The sequence below is a fragment of the Leptonychotes weddellii genome, chromosome 9 (genome assembly GCF_054177405.1).
Source record: "Leptonychotes weddellii isolate Sample4059 chromosome 9, ASM5417740v2, whole genome shotgun sequence".
Taxonomy (NCBI): Eukaryota; Metazoa; Chordata; class Mammalia; order Carnivora; family Phocidae; genus Leptonychotes; species Leptonychotes weddellii.
Window position 1 is genome coordinate 28,736,611 of NC_138377.1, and position 15,738 is coordinate 28,752,348.

Below are 15,738 nucleotides of genomic sequence, written 5' to 3' on the forward strand. Positions count from 1 at the left end.
CGCTGCGGGAGCCGAGGCGGGCGGGGGCGGGGGGAAGGGGCAGAGCCCTCCCGAGGTTCTCCATTGGCCAGGCCGAGTTGCCCAAACTTCCCCCCATCGCCTTTCATTGGGAATTCCTGGCATCCGTCAGCCGGGCCGCGGCGCATATAGGTGGACTGGGCGGCCCCCTCCCGGCGCGCACGCCCCCGCCCACTCCCCGGGTTCCCACTCCCCCGCCGCTCATGTGACACCAGCTTAAGCTGAACGGGACCGAAGCCGGGGGACGCCTCCCCGAGCTCTGGGACCGAGCGGCAGCGCTCCCCGGAGCCCCAGTCGCCGCCGGGGACTGGACACGCTCCCCGCCCGCGGCAAGGCGGCGAACTCGGGCGCGCCGGCCTGACTGTGCCCCCCACGCTGCCAGGGGCTGGAGAAGGGACGCGAGCAAACCCGGGACGCATTTCATGTCTCCTTCCTAGGGTCCGGAGAAGTCAGCACCCGAGGAAAGGGGGCAGGGAATGCCGGAATGGAAAGGAATTTCCTGGGAATTTCCTGACTCTCTCCCTCCCGTTCCCGCCCGGCCCCGCCCGTCGCGACCCAGCCGACCCCTGCCCTCCGAGAGCCCGGGGTCTGGCCAGCGAACGGAGTTCGGGGGCCACAGAGCGTTCCCGCCTCGCCACAGGGTCCTTTCCGGCTCAGGGGACCGCTCTGCCTAAGGGCTTCCCGGTGGCGCCTACGTCACCCCGCTTCCTGGGATCCCTTGCCCGTCCCCGCAGGCGGGCAGGCGGGATCCACCCTCTTACACGCCCCAGCAGCCCCCTGAAAACTGGGAGGGAGGGCCCTGAGTGGTCTACCTACTACACGCCCCGCCCCCAACACACACACACCTGACAGATGGGCAAACTGAGGCTCAACGACCTGAATTGGAAACGGGATTTAGCAGGTTTTCAGGACTCCAAGGCCCAGCCTGTAACCTCAGGCCTGACAAACAAAGCCTTATTGTTGTTCGAGGAGGAAGGAGGGCAAGATTGGCCAAACACCTCTAACTTCTAGGTGCCTGCCTGGGCTTCCTTCTCCAGGCCTAGTACACACCGCCCCAGCGGTGACAGATACTGGGAAGAGGCAGACCTGACCTGGTGGGCTCCTCTAGGGGATCCCGGACTGAAGAACAGTCCTCCAACAGGTCATGCACACAGGAGTGCTTTTATATTTGTGCCCCGAGGGTTGGCTGAGCCAACCGCAGAAACTCCAGCTTGTCAATCCAGGGGCGAATGAAGGAGTGAGAAGAAGAGTGCATTGCCAGGAAGGGCCTTGAATGAGGACACCTGAAAGGCCACAGATGGAAAAGGTGAAGAAAGTGCCTCCGCCTCTCAGAACCGCCAGCAGATGCTGTTGTCAGCTACCTGCATCATTAGTCAACCTCACATTTGTGCAAGTGCTACGGGTCAACGCCCTGCCTGCCACAAGCCCCTGGCTGAGGACGCACTGCCCCTGATTTATGGACTATTTTATAACCATTTCTAAACTGTGGCTCGAAACCTAACTAGAGGGTAATATGGTGCTGTAGCCACTCGTTCCCTCAATGAATACTTGCTGAGCGTTGTCTGCGTGTCAGGGGTTGTGCTAGATGTTATGTATACAGAGATGAAAAGATACAGATACAGTTCCTTCCCCATGCAGCGCAGAGACAGATACAGAAACCAAAATATAGCGCGAGGAGGCAGCCGTGAGCGGGAAAGCTCTGACCACCGAGCCCAGCAGGGGAAAGGAGGCTCCAGGTGTAACTTTTGGAGTAGGTGAAATTCAAGTGCGCCTTAAAAACAAGAGTCAGCCAGACGCCGAGCATGGGAGGCTCTTCCAGGCAGAAGGATCAGTCTGAGTACATGGGGGCAGGACACTGCCTGGTATAAAAGGGTTGCCTAACACTTCAGCGTAGCTAGACTAGACATTCAAGGCCAGGAGGGGCAAGAGACGGGGCCGTGGAGGTGGGCAGCTGCCAGACCACCGAGGCCCGGTGCGCCATGGGAAGTGCGGATCTGAGGGGACCAAGGCTGGACAGAAGCTGAGAACCAGGTGCAGAGCAGTTTCAATCATCCAGGTAGCAGTGGTGTCTCGGGCCATTTGGGCCACTGTCACGGAATATCAGAGATCGGGTGGCTTCAACAAGAACATTTATTTCTCACAGTTCCGGAGGTGGGGAAGTCCAAGCTTAGGTTCAGTGTGATGAGAGCCCTGCAGCCTGGTTGCTAGAAGCCATCTTCTGTGTCCTCACATGGAGCAAGGAGCTCTGCCCTCATGACCTACTCACCCTCCTAATACCATCACACTGGGGGTTAGGCTTGCCACATAGGTATTTTGGCGGGACATGAACATTCAGTCTATTGCAAATGGAGAAGAGTGGGTAGACAAGAAATACTTGTCTGTATTGTCTGAAACCCTGGCCTCAGGGTTTCAATGTGAGGACAGAGAGGAGTCTTTGCTCCTCTCGCCCAGTGCCCCATGTGAGACAGACCATGCACTTCGTCTATATGACCTATGTAAGCTCTACTATGAGATGAGAACCGTCTCCACCTTACAGAAAAAGCCAGCTAAGGCTCGGGGAGGTAGCTAACTAGTGCAAGGTTGCACGCAGATATGTGACTCCTAAACCCATGCTTTGGACCCAGTGTTTCTCAACCCTGGGACAGTTTGACACCCTTCCTCCCAGAGGATATTTGGCAGTGTCTGGAGAGATTTCTAAAAGTTGTCACAACTGGTGGGTCACTATTGGCATGCAGTCACTAGAGGCCAGGGCTGCTGCTGAACATCTACGAGTGGGTCAGGACAGTCTCCCCCCAACAAAGAAAGATCCAGCCCAAGTTATCAACAGTACTAGGGCTGAGAACCCCTGCCTTCACTATTGGCTTCTAGTTGGGATAATCGCATGAATGGTGGCAGTACAACCAGTTGAGATAAAGAATTTCAGATTTGGGAGTGGAATCCTGGATTGAGTGTGAACACATTGAACTTGAAGTGCTCTGAGAACGTTCAGACTCGGTTGCCCAGCAATCAGTTGACTGCATGGCCCTGACTGAACTCAGAGGAAACAGATCTGAGGGTCAACAGTATACAGATGGTATTGACAACCATGAGACCACCCATGAAGGATGCCTAAGAGGGGCTGGGAAGGGGACCAAGGGTGGAACCCGGAGAAGCAGCACTTAGAAGGGAGTGTAAAGAACAAGATGCCTTGAAGGAGACAGAGAGGAAGGGGTCAGCAAGAACACAGAGCCTGGACCACATGGTGTCGTGAAAGTCAAAGGTATGAAGTTCCAAGTGAGGGGAGTCAGCAGCATCAGATGTATCAGGAAAATAAGGCCTAACAGTATTCTTTGCATATGATCATTGAAAATTCACTAGTGTCCTTTGCCTGTGGAATTTTAGTAGTGTGGCCAAAGCTGTGAATTTAAGAGACACTAGGCAGTAAATGAGGGACAACAGTGAATATAGAAGAGGTAGAAGGGGAAAAAAAAAAAAAAAAAAAAATATATATATATATATATATGGCATTCCTAGAGGGGGTCCAAAAAAGGAATTTTTTTTTTTTAATAGGAGAAACTTGAGCTATTTGTAGTCTGAGAGGAAGGATTCAGTTGAAAGGAAAGAATTGAAAATGCAAGCAAGAGAAAAGTGAGAGATGGCATAGTTCTTGAGGAGACAGGACCATGTGGATTCAAGAACACGGGCTAAAGTGTGGGCCAATAAGAGGAAAGGGGGGGTGCCTGGCCGGCTTTATCAGTAGAGCATCCGACTCTTGATCTCGGGGCTGTGAGTTCAAGCCATGTTGGATGGACAGATTATTTAAAAATAAAATCTTAGTGCCTGGGTGGCTCAGTCGTTAAGCGTCTGCCTTCGGCTCAGGTCATGATCCTAGGGTCCTGGGATCGAGCCCCACATTGGGCTCCCTGCTCAGCGGGAAGCCTGCTTCTCCCTCTCCCTCTGCCTGCCACTCCCCTTGCATGTGCTCTCTCTCTCTCTATCTCTCTGTCAAATAAATAAAAATTAAAATCTTTAAAAAATAAAATAAGGGTGCCTGGGTGGCTCAGTCGTTAAGCGTCTGCCTTTGGCTCAGGTCATGATCCTGGGGTCCTGGGATTGAGTCCCACATCGGGCTCCCTGCTCGGCAGGAAGCCTGCCTCTCCCTCTCCCACTCCCCCTGCTTGTGTTCCTGCTCTAGCTATCTCTCTCTCTGTCAAATAAATAAATAAAAATCTTTAAAAATAAAATAAAATAAAATCTTAAAAAAAAAGAGAGAGGAAAGGCCCTGGTGCTCTGAGAGGGGGAGGGGTTCCGAGGATGGGCGTGGGCGTCCATAAGTGAATAGGAAGAGGGTCTTAGGTTTCTCAATAGGGAGGAGTCCCCAAGGGATGGACCAAAGGTGATGAATTGACTAGTCTTTCCATCCAGGACTCACTAGTGGCCATCACACTGGTCATACTAGTCCCATATAACACCACCTTCTATAGAGAGAACAGAATTACTAAACGGGTTAATTTTTTAGGGATACTAAGTTATATGCATGTTTATAATATCCATTCTTTTTTTTTCAGTTGGGGTATAACATACAGGGGCGCCTGGCTGGCTCAGTCAGTGGAGCGTGTAACTCTTGATCTCGGAGTTGTGAGTTCGAGCCCCACACTGGGTGTAGAGATTCCTAAAAAAAAATGAAATCTTAAAAAAAAAATGGGGTATAACATAGAGTAAAACACATTCCCCAAGGGTGCTAATGTTCAGCATACAGCTCAGTGAAATTGCTCCTGGGTTTGCACCCAGGAAACTACTACCCGCATCAAGATAAAACATTTTCAGCACCTCAGGTTTCTCATGCCCCCTCCCAATCTATACTCACAATCAACATAGGAAACCATTATTCTGACTTCCTACTGCCGATAATTGTTCTTACTCGTTTTTGAACTTCATATAAATGGAATCACACAGTATGTACACTTTGGTTTCTGGATTTTTCACTCAATTTGATGTCTATGAGATTTGTTTATGTTGTGGCTTGTATCGGTAGTTAATTTGTTTTTGTTTTTGTTTTTGCTGTGTAATATTTCATTGTGTAAGTATATCCTAAGTAATTTATCCACTCTCTTATTGATGGGCACTTGCCTTGTTTCCAGTTTGGACCTACTATGAATAAAGCTGCCATGAATACTCTTTTTTAAATTTTTTTTTAAGTAGGCACCACACCCAGCATGGAGCCCAACTTGGGGCTTGAACTCATGACCCCGAGATCAAGACCTGAGGGGAGATCAGGAGTCAGACGCTTAACTGACTGAGCCACCCAGGCGTCCCTACCATGAACATTTTTATGTGCATTTTGGTAAACATATGCATTCATTTCTCTTGGATATATACCTAAGAATGGAATTATTGGGTCATGGGGTGGGTTTATGTTCACATTTAGTAGATATTGCCAAAAACTTTTTCAAATTGGCTGTAACAATTGACTCTCCAGCAGCAGGTGTGGGAAATCCAGTTGCTCCACATCCTCCTACCACCAGGTATTATCAATTTTTTTTTTTAATTTCAGCCATTACTGTGGGTGAGGAGTGGTCTCTTTTTATGGGTTTAATCTTGCCATAGGCTTATCAACCTTTTGAATAAAAAACTTCCATTCCCGCTGCCATTCACTTTAATAGCAATTGATTCTTTTTTTTTTTTAAAGATTTTATTTATTTATTTGACAGAGAGAGACACAGCGAGAGAGGGAACACAAGCAGGGGGAGGAGGAGAGGGAGAAGCAGGCTCCCCGCAGAGCAGGGAGCCCGATGCGGGACTCGATCCCAGGACCCCGGGATCATGACCTGAGCCGAAGGCAGTCGCTTAACCAACTGAGCCACCCAGGTGCCCAATAGCAATTGATTCTTGATGTATTAGCTGCTTGAGGGGCACCTGGATGGCTCAGTCAGTTAAGCATCTAACTCTTGATCTCACCTCAGGTCTTGATCTCAGGGTCGTGAGTTCAAGCCCCGTGTTGGGGCTTGAGATAAGGGACAGTGGCATGCATATGATATCAATTTCACCAAATTAATTCATTCAATATTTAGCAAGCAATTTCTCTATGCCCAGCACCATACTGGATAAAGATGCAAGAGTGGTCATGTCCTTCTTAGAATAGACAGTAGATGCTTAATAAATTTCCATGAATGATTGTTTGGAAAGGCTGTTTGGGCCCCCACGGGAGCTGTTTTGTTTGGGCTTGTTTTGGTGGGAAGCCGGAACATGTCCATTTCATATGACTTTTCAATTAAAAGTTTAAGAGAAAACAGCTCTTGAAAAACAAAACAAAATCCCTGGAGTCATGTGGGCTGCCAAAATGGAGTGAGGTAAGGTCATGAAAGAAAATGGGAGGATTCATCTGCAAAGCAGTCCTGACCGCTTTCTTTCCAGAGGCTCAGCCTCTGTTGCCCCTTTTCCATTCATCCTCTGCATTTCTCTGGGTGCAACAACAAAGGAACCAAGACTGTGGGCAGAGTTCTTGCCATTCTACAGGCCAGTGGGCAGGAACGGAGGCTCAAGAAGTTTGCTCAAGTCAAGGCAGGAAAGACAACATTGATGCCCCTTCAGGCCCCAGTCAGGCCTTTCCCTGGAGCTGCTCGAGGAAGGGAGATCTCCTGACTCACCAGCAGCAGGCTCTGAAACTAGCCTAATCTACCACCAGCACGGCAGGCAGCTCTTTCTGCCCCAGTCCAGTCGATAATGAGTCACCCAGAAAGCCATAGGTGCTTTGCTATTGAAAGAACCTGGCTCTGGAGTAGATGACCCAGTTTCCTTAGAAAGAAGGAGGAATTCTCAGGTCTATGAGTTCTGGGAGTACTTACTGGGTACCCACTCTGTGCCAGGCAGGATGCTAGGAGACACACAGAAGAGCCCTATTCCTCCCAAACCTTCTGGTCTAGCTGGGACCAAACAATGGGCTTCCTCCCCTAGCATTCATTATCTAACAGATACTTACTGACAGGCACAGGCCGAGAGAATAGAAATGAATTGGACTGCCACATGAGGTGACATCAGGAGTGTAGAGTGCCAGCCTCGTGCCCGGCATGCAGCAGACCAACCACTTAGATGCTCAGAAGTTCCTTTTCTTTCCCTACTATGGCCCTACAAGTCCCCGTGGGGAAACACAGAAAAAGTAGGATCTGCAAGATTCTGGAAACTAAAAGTACGCTGGACCTCCCAGCCCAAAGATCTGGGGATTTCCTTCATCGTGTCCTGAATCTCTAACCCTCCCCCCTAATGGTAATAGGCTCCTTCTCGGCTCTTCCTAAGAGACCTAAGGGCACGGTAGTATCTGTAGAAGGCTAAAAGGAGGGAGGGAAAATCACCATGGTTTCTTGGGTTTCTAGCTCAGTTGGTCAGAGACCTTAGTTTTGTTGCCAGTCCCAGCAGCAATTTAATTCATGATCGCTTTTTCTTCTGAACTCCCATAGACACCATTCTTTGACTGAGATAACTCCCTCTGCTTTATTGTGTTCCTTTGTCCACATTTTCTTTCCTACTGTCCCTCTCTGGTCTTATCCCTCTTCTTTCCCCCACACAGCCTAACGCAGGGCCTAGAACACCATAGGTGGTCCAGTTCAATCTTTGCTGAATGAAAAATGGCATTAGGCACATTCTATCTCTGTGCCTCAGTTTCCCTCATCAAGCTGTGGGAGGCCCTGGAAGGCCAGTCCTTTGACATGGTCCATGTAAGTATCTCCTAGGTCTTCTGACCACCCAAGAGGTTAGTGCTGGAGACACTGACTTGGCCATCTTGCTCACATGCCTCAGCTAGCAGCTCTCAGCCCTCACCAGGCCCACATCTCCGCCACCAGTGAAAGACTGTTTGCCTCTAGGCCAGTTCCTGCCCCTCCCACCACAGGCTGCTCCGGGGAGGAGAGAACACGGTCAGTTTCCCTCTTGCCAGGTCTCTGGTGAAGGACTGGCCTGGAGCAGGCAGAAGTTTTTGGTTCCCGTGCTCTGCCCAGTTCTCCGGCTTTGGGTGTCAGGTGATGGAACATCTGGCCTCTCTGGGGCCCTCTTTCTCATCTTTTTGCATATATCTCTACCCCAAATTCCAGGGGTCAAATCCAAGCAGGGCCCTCAGAAATCTCCAGCTCAGAGTTACCCTGAGGTCAGCTCCAGGTGCAGAGATAGTCCTGCCTGATAGCTGCCCCACCTGACTCCAAGGAGGGCTGCGAGCTCGCCCCCGGCTAGCTCTACTTCCCAGCAAATACGAGAGCAGAACACCCAAATCACAGCTGGGACATTCCCATTGAGTAAGACACTCCTCTGCCCCGTTTTAGGAGCTGGCCGGCCGACTCCAGGCCCGGGGAATGAGTTGCTGCAGGGGAGCCCGATTAACCTCAGCTTCCCCCTCTTAGCAGCTGGGTCCCACTGGTCTTCAGAAGCTCAACCCTAGGGGCCTGCCCAGGGCACTTCCTAGAAGTGATAGAATATCTTCATGGGGGGTGGGGGTGCACCTGGCTGGCTCAGTCAGAGGACCATGCGACTCTGGATCTTGGGGTCATGAGTTCAAGCCCCATGTCGCATGTAGAGATTACTTAAATAAGTAAAACTTTAAAAAAAAAATCTTCTGGAGGCCAGGTGTCCTTATCTGGCTGGCAGGACAACCATCAGAGAAAGATCCTTGGGATCAGGGGACCTGTGCTCCCTGGGTCCGTTTATTCACCTGCACAGTAAGAGGGCTTGGTGGTCGTTAAGCCCTGAGCCCTGTCCTAAGAACATCCTTCTCAGGCTCCTCTCTGCCACCAATGACAAGAGGGTTTGAGTCTTCTGAATCCGTGCTTCTCAATCTTCTCAATCTTGAATATAAGCAAGTTCCTCTATAAAGGATACAAGTTCTCACAAAGTTACTTAATTTTTGTTTTCATGTTTCTCAAATGTTTACGAACATAAAACTCGGCACACACTTCTTAAGGTTTTAGGTTTTTTACAATTAAAATCAAAACAAGCTTACAAATTCCTGTCTACAAGAAACTATGAAACCAGTAAGACTCAAAGAAGCCATGTTAATTTGAATGTGACTGTTGCTATTTGGCGAAATGCACCTGCTACCCCCAGCAAGACAGAGGCTGCCTGCCGACTGTGATCCAGCAGGTGGACGCCCGGCATCACCACCTACCAGGCAGTGACTCGGTTCTCCTACTGCTTTCTCGATTTGAACCACTGCATCAGGGCACCATTTAACCTTCACTTGGTGGGAACACACTATAATGCGTTAAGTTCCCCTCTGCTGTGTTCTCATCACTCAACAATTAAAGGTTTTGTTTTTGTTTTTGTTTTAAGTTCTTTTTAATCTTTTTGCCAACAGGATCCTTCTCTCAAGTTTCAATATCCTGGGGCGGGGGATGGGCAAATAGGTGAAGGGGAGGATGAGGTACACACTTCCAGTTATAAAATAAATAAATCACAAGGATGAAAAGTCCAGCATAGGGAATATAGTCAATAATACTGTAGTAACTTTGTGTGGTGACAGATGGTAGCTCCACTTACCATGGTGAGTACATAGTAACGTATGTAATTGTCAAGTCACTACGTCGTATGCCTGAAACTAATACAATATGTACACTATACTTCAGTTAAACATTTTTTAAATTTTGGGGTGCTTTTCAGCCTCAGTTGGTAGAGCGTGCTACTCTTGATCTCAGGGTCATGAGTTTGCGCCCCACGTTGGAGGTAGAGTTTACTTAGAAAAAAAATTTTTTTTTAAGATTTTATTTATTTGACACAGAGAGAGAACACAAGCAGGGGGAGCAGCAGAGGGAGAGGGAGAAGCAGGCTCTCCGCCGAGCAGAGAGCCCAACACAGGGCTCAATCCCAGCACCATGGGATCATGACCTGAGCCAAAGGCAGATGCTTAATCGACTGAACCACCCAGGTGCCCTGAAAAAAATTTTTTTAATCTAAAAAAAGTTTCAATGTCCTTATCTATAAAAGAAGGAGTATCACTGGGCCATCTGGGTGGCTCAGTTGGTCAAGCATCCGACTCTTGATTTCGGCTCAGGTCATGATCTCATGGCTGGAGGGATGGATCCCCACCTCGGGCTCCATGCTCAGCAGGCAGTCTGCTTGAGATTCTTTCCTCTGTGACCCCGCACTGCCGGCCCACGCACAAGCTCTCTCTCTCTCTCAAATAAATAAATAAATCTTTAAAAAAAGAGAGAGAGAAGGAGAATCACCTTGATTCTACCTACTTCCCAGGATGACTGTGAACATTCATTCGTTCATCCTATCATTATTTATTGAGTACCTACTATGTTCTAGGCACACAGGGTGTAGCAGTGACCAAAATGGACAAAAACCCCTGCCCTGTGGAGCTGATATTCCAGTAGGGGAGACTGATAATAAGATAAATGAGGAAAATAGTATGATAGTATGAAGGAAAAAAAATAAAGCAGGGAAGGGAACAGCGTATAGGGATCTGATAATGTGGGTTTTCCGACATCACCAAGCAATTCCCTGACACCATCGGAGTGTCCAACAATTCAACTCCATTCCGACCCTGTCTACCCGGTGCCAGCATCAGGCCCCCTGGCTAAGTACTCACACCCGCAAGATTTCAGATGCTAATCCCAAGTCCAGGATGTCACCTCCGCTTTGGACTGACTGGCTATAGATCCCAGGTTCCCACAGCCCCCTCCATGGGTTTGATTAATTTGCCAGAGCAGCTCACAAAATTCAGAGACATGGTTTACTTACTAGACGATTGGTTCATTATAAAAGGATATTATTCAGGAACAGCCAGATGGAAGAGATGCCTATGGGGACAGGGTGTCATTCTCCTGGGTTCGCCACATGTTCACCAACCCAGAAGCTTTCCAAACCCCATCCTTTTTTGGGTTTTTATGGAGGATTCATTACATAGGCATGACTGATTAAAGCATTGCCCACTGGCAGTTGATCCAACCTCCGATCCCTCCCCTCTCCCTGAAAGGTCAGGGGGATGGGACTGAAGGTTCTAACCCTTCCATCACATGGTTGACTCCCCCGGCAACCAGTACCACTCAGTGCTTTCCAAAAATCACCTCATTTACATAAACTCCAGTGTTATTGAAAGGGGTTCAATAAGAGCACCTTTGTTGCTCTTATCACATAGGAAATTTCAAGGGTTTTAGGAACTTTGTGCCAGAAATGAGCACAAAGGCCAATATATATTTCTTATTATAAATCACAATATCAGGGCACCTGGCTGGCTCAGTCAGAAAACCATGTGACTCTTGATCTCGGGGTCGTGAGTTCAAGCCCCACATTGGGTGTAGAGATTACTTAAAAAAATAATAATAATAACCTTAAAAAAAATCACAATATCTCAGTGGAGAAGTAGAGGGAGGTTACATTTTTAAAATGGCATGTTCAGGGGAGGTTTCACTGAGTAGGTAACACTTAAGACCTAAATGAGATGGAGGAAGCTAAAGCATTTTGAGGAACCGCCAGGACGTCAGGTGTCTATTGTGGAATAACACATAGCAGACGCGCGCGCCCGCGCGCGCACACACACATGGAAAAGTACAATGCAAATGTGGGTATAATAGATACCCATTGTTTCACTGCCCAGCAACCATTTCCCCTCCTGGCAACTGAACCCTGATTTTCCTCTAGGGAGGCACCTCGCTTGTCCCAGGCCCCAACCTGCTGGTTGGATGGCCCCACCTCTAACCACCAGGGCGGGGCAAATGATGGGACTGGCCAATCAGAGCACAGCAATTGGTTTAGGAATGGGCTTGGGACCCAATCAGAATGAATGACGCACCCTTGGGGGAGAGAGACACAGTCTCCTCCCCTGGAGATCCTAGCGGTAAGGATGGTAGGAGGCTGGAGCTTTCAGGAGCCACCACACGGAACCTGAGGAAAAAAGCCAATGCAGAGGAAGAAAGATCTAAGGGCTGAAAAGAAACTGAATCCTGGAGACATATTTTGATCCCCTGCATCAAGTGGTACCTACTTCAGAACGTCTCAATTTATGTGCACCAATGAATTCCCTGTTTTGTTTTGTTGCATAAGCTCGTGTATTAGTTACCTATTGCGGTACAGTCAATTACTGCAAGATGTGGTGACTGAAAAGAACATCTCTCATCTCACTTTCTGTAGGTCAGGGATTTGGGAGCGCTCTTAGCTGAGTGGTTCTGGCTCAGAGTCTCTCAGAGGATTTCAGTCTGGGTATTAGCAAGGACTCTGAAGGCCTGACTGGGCCTGAAGGATATGGTTTCCCAGTGGCTCGAGGTGGGGCTGGTGGCAGGAGCCCTCAGCTCCTTGTCATGTGGGCTCTCTGGAGGCTGATTGCATGTCCTCACAACATGGCAGCTGACTCCCTCCAGGATGAGATATCCAAGAGAGCAAGTGAGGAGTGCCTTTTGAGTTAGTCTCTGATGTGCACGTTGTCACTTCCACTTACTATGTTTGTTAGAAGTGAGTTAAGCCTATATTCCAGGTGAGGGGAATCCTTCTCAAAGGAAGGAAGATCAAAGAATTTGTGGACATATCCGAAAACCACCACACCTAGTTTGATTTTGGTTTTCTGTCACTGGCGACCGATAGAGTTCTGACAATTATTCAGGAGTTCATCACTGTCGTATTATTGCTGTTATAACACGGCTCTTGGCAAAACAAAAAACCAGCAACCAATAAAGTGGTAACAAAGTATATCTTAAAAATGCCAATTTGGGGCGCCTGGGTGGCTCAGTTGGTTGATCGACTGCCTTCGGCTCAGGTCATGATCCTGGAGTCCCTGGATCGAGTCCCACATCGGGCTCCCTGCTTGGCAGAGAGTCTGCTTCTCCCTCTGACCCTAACCCCTCTCATATGCTCTCTCTCATTCTCTCTCTCTCAAATAAATAAATAAAATCTTTAAAATAAAAATGCCAATTTGACCCTGTGCTACCTAAGCTCAAAAACCTCCAGTTGCCCTCATTGTCCAAAAGTTCAGAGCCCTCCTCATCGCTCTCCCACGAACTCCCTGCTTCAGATTCGTCAAGCTGCTTGCTCTTCTCTGAATATGCTGTATGTCCACATCTTCATGCCCTGGTCCATGCCTTTCTGCCTAACTTCTCCCTGTAAAGCTCTGCTCAAAACCCAATTCAAGTATCACCCCTCCTGTGAAGATTCTCTGACTTCACCTCAAAACTGGTGATACTCCTGAGACTATTGCTGCCTACTGAGCATCAGGCCCTTCATATATTTACTAGGTCCCAATCACAAATCCATAACCCTGAATTTACGTGCTATTTATATTATCCCCATGTACAAGTAAGAAGATTCAGGCCCCTCTAAAGAGGTTGAGGAAGCTGCTCGTGGTCATCCAGCTGGTGAGTGGCAGAGCACTGGTTAGTTAGTGCCCTGGTTAGTTAGTTATTCCAGCCTCTGCTACCAAACACTGTTCGTGTACACTGCGTGTTGTTATTGATGGATCTGGCTCCGCTGAGAGACCAAGAACTTCTTGGGCGCCAGGCCCTCCTCTTATATAGCCACCTTTCATGGAGCACTCACTATATGTGTGAGGCACAGGGATTAATGTTGCCCACTTTCCAGATGAGGAAATCAAGGCTCAGAGGATTAAATGGCCAAGGTCTGACTCTGAACCCCGTGCCCTCATCCCCCACCTGTGACAGTGCATGAGACGCAGTAGGTGCTCAATGTGCATTTGTTGGAAGGCCTGACTGGAGCTCATGAGAGGGGGGTGGCCCCGGGCTCCCCATCCCCCACCATCTCCAGCTGGAAGCTTCAAGGCTGCCGTTTACTTGCCTCTGGTGGGGCGGGGGAGCTGCAGACAGTGGAGTGGAAATACTCCGGCCAGAAGCCAAGGGCCGCAGCTTCTGGTCCTGGCTCAGCCTCCATCTAACAGGGTGACCTTGGGCTGGTTTTGGCAATGCCAGGTGGGATTTGAGATGACTCCAGATAAAATGGGCAGCCCAGACCCCTGTGGGTCTAGCAGCTGCTCAGGAGGCCGGGGCCCGGGGCCCCGGGGCCCCTCTACAGCAGGCAAGCTGCATGTTCTGGTGACCAAGGCGGGCCTCTGCCCCAAACCGGGCGTGTGCCCATCCCTGTCAGGACTCGGCCCCGTGTCCTCACAAAAGAAGCAGAGATGAGCTTTCACTCCTTGTGCCTTACCTTGAATGTGCTCAGGTTCAATTTTAGCTCCCCTCCTTGCCTGGGACACAGAGGAGATTAACTCCATCTGGAGTTTCTCACGACCTTGCGGCCCGCCAGCCGAAACGTGTCTGGATCAACAACAAACTTCATCAGCTCATTTCCGCCTCTAACCCTCACTAAATGGATTAGGCAACAGGAGCCCCAGGGTTGACCTTTGCAGCATCCATTGTCATGGCTGTTATTGCAGACAGAAATAATAGCCAGGATAATAATTCGTTGTTAATGGTCCTTTAACCAGAGGACTGGAGGGCTCTGGGAACATTACTTCATGGCCCTCTTGGCACGCCCTCCACAAGCCTTTTCTTCAATCCATCATGCTCCCGCCTTCTGGAAAGCCTTCCTCCACCTTCCCTAACTTCACTGTGCTACAGCTTATGACCCAGCTCCCAAGCCCCAGCCTTGAGGAGAAGCCTCATGGGGAACACTGTCCAGGCCTCAAGGATCTTTTTGTCTCCCATGTTGGTCCACCAGCCTGAGCAATCCCCTTCACCGACCTGTTTCTCTGTATGCTCAGAAGGAAGAATTGATGTGCCAAAGTGTTTTTGAATAGGGATGGGAACAAACCTGGGCAGATATAATCCTGTGGTTGGTGAACAGCTTGCCCGGTGTCGGTACCCACCCCCTTCCTGGCTGGCCAGAGGCTAAGTTATCTGCAAGTACAGGCTCTTCTTGCAGAATTATTACCATAATGTGCATATCAATTTGGCTGTTGGGTGTTGCTATTGGTTTCTTTCCTCTCCTTTGTTCTTCCTTTCTTTCCTTTCTTTCTACCATCTAAAAGTCACAGTACATTTGCTGTAGCACGAAAATTACCCAGCCTATGGCCAAGAAGAAGCTAATCTACCCCCTAGATTTTGGAAAACACAGCAGGTCAAAATGTATGGGCCAATGGAGCACCTTTCCCTGAGTTGTTTTGGAAATAAATCTGCAGGCAGGAGGAGATTGTCTGGAGTGAGAAAGGAATGTGTAAAGAGGTGGGGAAAGAAATGGAGATTAGGCACAGTCTCCAGGAAATACAGTCTGCTCTCCAAAACAATGATGTGGCTTGACAACCAAATGGAATCATGTGGGTCCTGAAATATTTCCAACTGTTTAAAAAGGAAGTGACTGCAGAACCAGCGAAGGCCAGCAAGTGTGTTTTAACTCCCCCAGGAATATTGACTTGCCTCTGAAAGAAGCAGGGAAGAGTCACAGATCCTAGATCCAGGCACATCCTGGCCCAGTTGGGCAGAGAGATGGAGGCGGAGCTTCGGCCGAGACAAGGTGAGAAGGAAAGGGGAGGGAAGGAGAGCAGAGCTGGAGTGAGTGGGATCCAGGTGGTGCTGCTGGAGAGGGCAGGGCAGTGTACACCCGAGTGGGGGGCGGGGGGCGGCCCTTTTCTCCATCAGCAGAATGGGAATATTAGCAATATCTGTGAGGCAAGGTACATTGGTCAGGGTCTCCAGAGAAACAGAACCAATAGGATGTGGAGAGAGAGAAAGAGATTTATTATAAGGAATTGTCACACCTGATTATGGAGGCAGACAAGTCCCAGCATCCGCAGGGTGAGCTGGTCAGCTGGAGACTCAG